At 39.6% G+C, this 7,443-nt stretch overlaps 1 protein-coding gene across 5 annotated transcripts in view; it reads left to right on the top strand.

The window, feature by feature from the left end:
• Nucleotides 1–1,624: 1,624 nt before the first annotated feature.
• Nucleotides 1,625–7,443, top strand: part of CCDC152 (coiled-coil domain containing 152) — a 29,227-nt gene continuing 23,408 nt past the window's right edge. Inside the window, exon 1 of one of the 5 annotated variants that reach the window (XM_042447401.1) lies at nucleotides 1,625–1,661. The gene's annotated coding sequence lies outside the window, so the exon portion shown is untranslated. The other 4 variants (XM_042447405.1, XM_042447403.1, XM_042447399.1 and 1 more) reach the window with 4 other exon arrangements.

Here is a 7,443-nt window from a genome sequence, read left to right as displayed (position 1 = left end):
GCAATTCAAGAAGAAGGAGAAGAAGAAATTGAAGAATTATAAAGTGGTAGCCACTGATTTCACTATTATTTTCACTTGTAACTTTAATAACTATATTCCCTGTGGAAAATGCACAGGGCTTAATGTCTCTACTAGATCAGGGTGACCAAAGGTCCTCTTTTTCCAGGTCATGCCCTCCATTTCAACCTTCTGTCCAGGGGGAATTCCAAAATGTCCTCCACTTGAAGTATGACTAAGAAGCAGGAATTTATATTTATCTTTGTGTTTTTAGATTTTATTTTGTCACGTCCTACATTTTCCTCAAATAGCCTACATTTTGTGGTGCCTGGTCCTCCTCTGCGGTTAAAATATCTGGTCACCCTGTACTAAACGGTTACATCCACAGATAATCCTGATACAGGCATAACTCAGGTCCAAATGACACTGCAGAAATCATCCAGTTTGAGACCACTTTAACTGCCCTGGCTCAGTGCTGGGGAACCCTGGGAACTGTAGTTTATTGTGGCACCAGAGCTCTCTGGCAGGGAAGGCTAAATATCTCACAAAACTACAGTTCCCAGAATTCCCTAGCACTGAGCCAAGGCAGCTAAAGTGGTCTCAAACTGGATTATTTCTGCAGTGTCTTTTGGACCTCAGCACACGCATACCTCAGTTATTAAAGCCCCTGATAATGAAGCTCCTTTTTAGAAAGTCATTCTAAGCTTGCTTAGCTCACTTTTCCCTCCTTGTCCTCTGTCTAGTTAGAGATGTTTTTAGTAGCATCTGCACTGGCAGCATGGTAAAGGGAGCCTGGAGAAAGGCAGACTTGCAATGTCAGGTTGCAGCAGAGTGTGTGCAATAAATACAAGCATACCTCACTTACCTAAGCCTCTGACAATGTATCACACATAAATGATGACCCCCAAAGTGAAATAACGTGAAGTTAAACCAGAGGTAAAGCAGAGAAAAAAGGGAAGTTCCAAAAGTAAAAAGCTGCCGTTTTTCTCTGCTTTACCTCCGGTTTAACTTTGCGATGTTTCACTTTAATGTTGTCTGATAAACTTAACGCATTTGTGGGTTTTATAAAATTTAAATCTAGTTTAAATCCCGTTTTTCAGAGGGATCTCCCTAGTGTGATAAACTCTAACTTCCCATGCCACATGTGTGTGTTGCATGTGTACCATTAACTCTTTGGAGCTTATCACATGGGAGGAATTTCTCTTAATTTCGAATGAAAAGAAAGTGGGGCCAGAACGCATTCACATGAATTCGCTAGTTCAGCAAATTTACGTGAATTCGAATTGCATTTGAACTGGCTTCCCATTGCCCAAAAATAGCTTGCCATTGCGTGTGATCACCTCTCGCGCAATAACGTGAAACCCCATGATTGCGTTTGGACTGACTTCCCATTGTCCAAAATTGCGTGTGGTAGTCTATCACGCAATAACGTTAAACCCCATCATTGCATTCAGATTGCCATTGGATTATACTTCCAATTTCTCTTGTCTGATAACGTCCTTTCTGTGGGTTTCTGAGGCAAAAGTTTTCCCTCCTTTTGGGCCCAGCAATTCAGCAATGAAACAAAGACAGCGGGGTTTTCACTTTGTGGGAAATTTCTCTTAAGTGCCATTCAGTGAGGATAAGAGAAAATTTCCTTTACAAAAGGAGAATAGTCTCAGGAAGTAAGAACTGCAGACAGCAGCTTAATTCTACTAGCTCCTCCTGTATCTGGTTTTCTATTTTGGTTAATGATCTGCGTGTAACCACACGGTAATGCAGACACAAAGTGATCCCAGATGGAGCCCATTACCAGTTAAAAAGTGTTACTTTTGCAGCTATTCTGTCTTTTCGTCCTTGACAGGTTTTTATTTTTGAAAGAAAAGTGACTGATAAAATTCTGTTCATGAGGTAAAGCAATGGCACTAAAATATCTTCCTCTGCACTTGCTAAAAGGCCCAAAGCCAATCCCTCTTCAGTTTTGTGTCCTTCTTTATGTGGCTGCTGCCACACTGGATAATTAATACAGTTTGATGCCACTGCTCCATCCTATGGAATCCTGGGATTTGTAGTTTATTGTGAGAGGGAAGACTCACCTCATAAAACAACAAATCTCAAACTACAAAGGCAAATCTCACGAAACGACTAGTCCCAGAATGCCGTAGCATTAAGCCGTGGCAGTTAAAGCATTGTCACACTGCATTAATTCTGCAATGCAGATGCAGCCCCAATCTATCAGCCTTGTTGCCTTTCATACATCCGGCAGTGGCTCCAAATATCTTCTAAATAATGGATATTCTCTTCAGAATTTGGATTGAAATCTGACTAGAAAATACCAGTCTGGCCTGCTTTCTGTTTTTAACAGACAATTGACATGTAGAGATCCTTGTTTTAGTGTGCCTTCAAGTCATTTTTGAGTTATGGCGACCCTATGGCAAACCTATCATGGGGTTTTCTTGGTAAGATTTGTTCAGAGGAGGTTTGTCATTGCCTTCCCTGAGGCTGAGAGAGTGTGACTTCCCAAGGTCACCCAGTGGGTTTCATGACCAAGCTGGGAATCGAACCCTGCTCTCCAGAGTCATAAATCCAAAACACACTGCAGAAATAATCCAGTTTGAGACCACTTTAATTGCTGTCACTCAATACTAAGGAATCCTGGGAACTGTAGTTTATTGTAGCACCAGGGCTCTCTGACAGAGACGGCTAAATGTCTCACAAAACTACAGTTCCCAGAATTCCCTAGCATTGGGCCAGGGCAGCTAAAGAGGTCTCAAACTGGATTATTTCTGCAGTGTGTCTTGGACCATAGTCCAACACTCAAACTACTATGCCACACTGGAAAATCATTACCTTCTTAAATATGCTAGTCTCTCATGCTTATTGTTAAGGTACCAAAACAGGAGAAACAAACAAACGAGGTCCAGTTGATCCAAGATGGCCTTTATTAGCATGCAACAACACAGGGGATCCTTCACCAAGCTGTGTCCCCAACCAAAACAGGGAGCAAAGCTTTTATAGCATTTTGACATTCCAACAAACAGAAGGTAACTTTTGTTTCTATAACCAGACTTTCCTTATCAGTCTACTATGAGGCTTCTTTGTTCTCTGGAAGAGCCTACAACCTTGAAAGTCTCAGACCCTCCTTTACATTCCATACTCCCCTGAAAAGGGCCCTTCTAAATTTCATATATTTTTAGATGAACATATTAACTTGTATACACTACTAAGCATTAATACCAAAGCTTGCTTATCATTATTCTTGTATACTGAAGCTGAGAAAAGGAAAATGGGGAGAGGAGAAAAAGGAGGAGAGGGGGGCTAACTCAGCCAAAGGAAGAGCTGTGAGGGGGGGGGTTTATCAAACCCTCACACTATCACAGACTCAGTACTACACACACACTCACAAACACGCAATTTTAGCCTCATGATGTCAACCCAGTGAGGTTGGTTAGGCTAAGAGAGAGAAACTGGCCAGATTATATCATTCTTGACTACAGATAAACATGATCACCAGCTAAAACTGCTGCTAAAGGGATTAGTTTAAAACAGGCAGCCAAATTACATTTCATGTGGCTGTTTTCCATATAGCAATAGGGGCAGGGTATTGATCCAAAAAGTTTTACATGAAAAAAATTCAGAAATACTAAGTGTGTGTGTGTGTGTATATATATATATGAGAGAGTATTTACAACTATTTATTTAAGTTTTTAATGGCTTCTGGCAGTTTAACGTTATGAATGAGAAAATAGTTATTTTTTGCATATATATATATATATATATACACACACACACACACACACACACACACACACAGACACAAACAGACAGAAAAAAGAGCTATTTTTCTCAGAAGGGTATAATGGTTTAAGTATTGCACTAGGACTCTGGGAGACCAGGGTTCAAATCCCCACTTGACCAAGTCACACTCTCTCAGCCTCAGAGCAAACCCCCTCTGAAAAAAATCTTGCTATGATAGGTTCACCTTACAGTTTCTGTAAGTCAGAAACAACTTGAAAGCACACAACAACAAACAACCCTGTGAGTGACTAGCTTGTCTATAGCAGCTATCTTATTTTGAAATCATCTCACTGATATTTTCAAAATGCATGAGAAGGAATAAGAAGTGTAATATGGTATTAAATTGTATAATGGGCACTACAAAATATAGTGCACTATGAACCTTATCACACAAGAAAATAAAGCAGAAACGGAGCCGGGGAGTAGTGCCTTTCTCTTTGCACTACCGCATGATGTTGTAGCAATTTAGTTTTCTTTCCATGGGAGAGAGTTTGAAAAGCCCATCTTTTGTCTAGCTGGATAAATCAGTCTGACAAAAGATATGCTTTTATGACTGGGAAGAGAATTGAAGCACTACAAGATCATGCTGTATGACACAGAGAAAGGGTCTACCCTCTAGCTCCATTTCCACTTTCTCTTTTCATGCAATAAGGCTTTATACCTCCCATCTGACCTGATCCAGACACAAAAAGATGTTAACTTACTGGTCTGTTCACAATTTATAAAAGCAATACAAATTGTTTTTAAAGTGTTGCTCAAGGAAGAATATTTTTGTAGACATAACAGAAACCTAGTCCAGGCAAGATATGTTTTCCGTTTCTCTTGGGTAGCTTTGTCTGGTATTAAAGAGCAATTTAAATTAGATAAGAATAACAACATGCTTTGTAAAGTGAAACCCTATGCAGAATCAATAATACATTTCTCCACAAACAATGCAGATCTCTAGTTCCTTAAAAACTTAAACATCTATTGGTTGACAAAACAAGACTGCTTGTGGTCATGGAACTTATGCCAAAGTAAGTAACAATCGCAAAAGCCTATCTTGGTTTTGCAACTATAAATTCTTGTGGCAAGCATTATAAAACATGTCAAATTCTGCATAATAAATCATATGCACAATGTAAGGCGGTAGTGAGAAACATGTGACCCCCCCAAAAAATTCTGTTGGATTGCAGCTCCCAATTGTGAGAGGTGCTGGGAGCACGAGTTCAACAATATCTGGTATGCCACCCATACCATCATCAACTTTATTTATTTATTTATTTATTTAAAGTATTTATACCCCATTCTTCGGTCTTAAAGGCTCTCAGAGAAACTTACAATTGCTATTATTTTTAATTAGATGATTCCATTATTATTATTATTATTATTATTATTAGTGTTTATTTATATAGTGCTGTATGTTTTGCATGCTGTCAGTTTTGCACATCATGTTTCCAACCTCTAGTTTCAGGGAATCCTCAAAATCTGCTTAGCTCTTTACATTTTTCCTACATAGGAATGCCTTTCTATCTAACAACTAAAATAAAGCCTACATGTAAATACCACGTAGCTGGCATATCATTTTCAGTTTACTTATTCTGGAAACACATTGGCTGCATCCGCACTGCAGAAATAATCAGGTTTGGCAGCACTTTACTTGCAATGGCTCAATGCTATGAAATTCTGTGAATTGTGGTTTGTTGTGTCACCAGAGGTCTCTAACTGAGAAGGATAAATATCTCACAAAACTACAGCTCCCAGAATTCCATAGCACTGAGCCATGGCAGTTAACATGGGGTCAAGGTGGATTAATTCTGCATTGTGGATGCAACCTTAGATGCACTACTGTAATTCTTATTGTATAAAGACAGAAAATTAGTAATTTGACTAAGTACATCCAGTAGGCTTAGCTGGGAAAAGCTTCAAATACAAACAGTGTGACCTTATGTAAAGTTAGCTATTTAAGCTAGATTTTTACAAACTCATAGATTGTTAATATTAATATTTTTTAAATATTTTGGTGATATATGATATAAAATTCTATACCTATTTACATGGGAAGAACCTCAACGGAAAACAGTTTGTTGTCAGGACTCAGGGCACTTCAGTGGTGTGGGTTAACCTTACCTTTAGACAAAAAGGGACAGATGCTTTAAGTTAAGCAATAGATTTTTAGTATTATGACATGGTAGGAAATTGTTAGCTATTTAGTTAGTTATTATTGCATTGCTTGGGCAAGAAGAAGGTGCTTGTGGGATTTAATGCCTCATCAGCCAAAATAACTTAGCTGCTATGAGCACTATGTACCTTGAACTTGGCTAAGTAGGAGGCACCATTTGATGTTCTGCCACAGGCTGTAAAAAGTCTTGGTCTGGCCTTGAGTGTATGGAAACACTCATAACATTTGTATAGACTGAAGAATGCATATCTCTCTTACATTGTTTCCAGTGTTGTCTATATGACTTCTTTGTAATAACTGGAGAATGTGTGCTCTGATTTATACCTCTTGGAAATTTCTTCAAACTATGTTAATGAGCAAAGACTAGAAATTAGAAGGGGAAGCTGTTACCCTGGAAGACAGTATAAGGGTTGAAAATGACCTGAATCAATTGGAGAGCTGGGCCAAAACTAACAAAATTAATGTCAACAGAGATAATGCACTACATTTACATAGGGAAAATGTAATGCACAAATATAGCACAAGGCTTAATAACAGTAGATCTGAAAAGGAACTGAAACAAAGAGCAACCCACTCCTTCTTATACCTTTTCACTTTGGACAGATTCTTGGGTATTCTAGAGATAGAAATTTTAATGGGAAGAAAGAATAAACACCCCTGTAACCAACTGGGTCATAAAACACACAATATGGTACACAAAGCGGTGGCAAATCCATATGACCTGTCCTTTTGATGCTCGTGTTTCTGCTAGATACTGGATGCCAGACACCTCTTTCCCATTGCTGATCCCATAATTGATTTACACTTCAAAGAATGCATCTCTCTGCTTACATGTTTGCAATACTCCCTGGCTAAACCCTCTGGATCTCTGTGAGATACTACTATCTTGGCTTGGGAAACAGATTGAAACTATGTGACTTTTATGGAGGTTTGATATCATGAGTTAATTGGGGGTCAGGCAGGGCAATTACAATATTGAGAAGCTGGAACATGTTTGGTGGAGGTTAACCAAGGTGGTAAAAGTTCTGGAAACCAAGCCCTATGAAAGATGGCCTAGGGAGCTGGGTATGTTTAGCTAGGAGAAGGGAAGATTGAGAGGTGATATGACAGTCATATTTAAATACCTGGAAATCATGTAGATGATGGAATGAGCTTGTTTTCTGCTGCTCAAGAGACTAGGGATGTGTCTACACTAGCCACTTAATCTGAGGCCAGTTGAGCATTACATCCAGGACCGACCACAGTGGCAACTACTGTACATGCACTGTACCATACACACCAGACTGAATCGGGTGCAACACCATGCCATTATGTGCACAGGCTGGCTGGCCTAACACAGCATCAGCCCCCCCTGGCTGGTTGCCACTGCCGCCACCACCACTACAGCCTCACTGCTGCCACTTTCTCACATGCAGGAGCTCCGTATAAAGCTTGACTCACATGCCATTGCTTTTGCTAAGGAGAAAAATGGGCACCTGCAAGCAGCTTCCTCCAAGAGCCTTCTTAGT

Source organism: Sceloporus undulatus, chromosome 2, assembly GCF_019175285.1.
Source record: "Sceloporus undulatus isolate JIND9_A2432 ecotype Alabama chromosome 2, SceUnd_v1.1, whole genome shotgun sequence".
Lineage (NCBI taxonomy): Eukaryota > Metazoa > Chordata > Lepidosauria > Squamata > Phrynosomatidae > Sceloporus > Sceloporus undulatus.
Note: the sequence above shows the minus strand (reverse complement) of the source record. Positions and strands in the feature narration are given on the sequence as shown.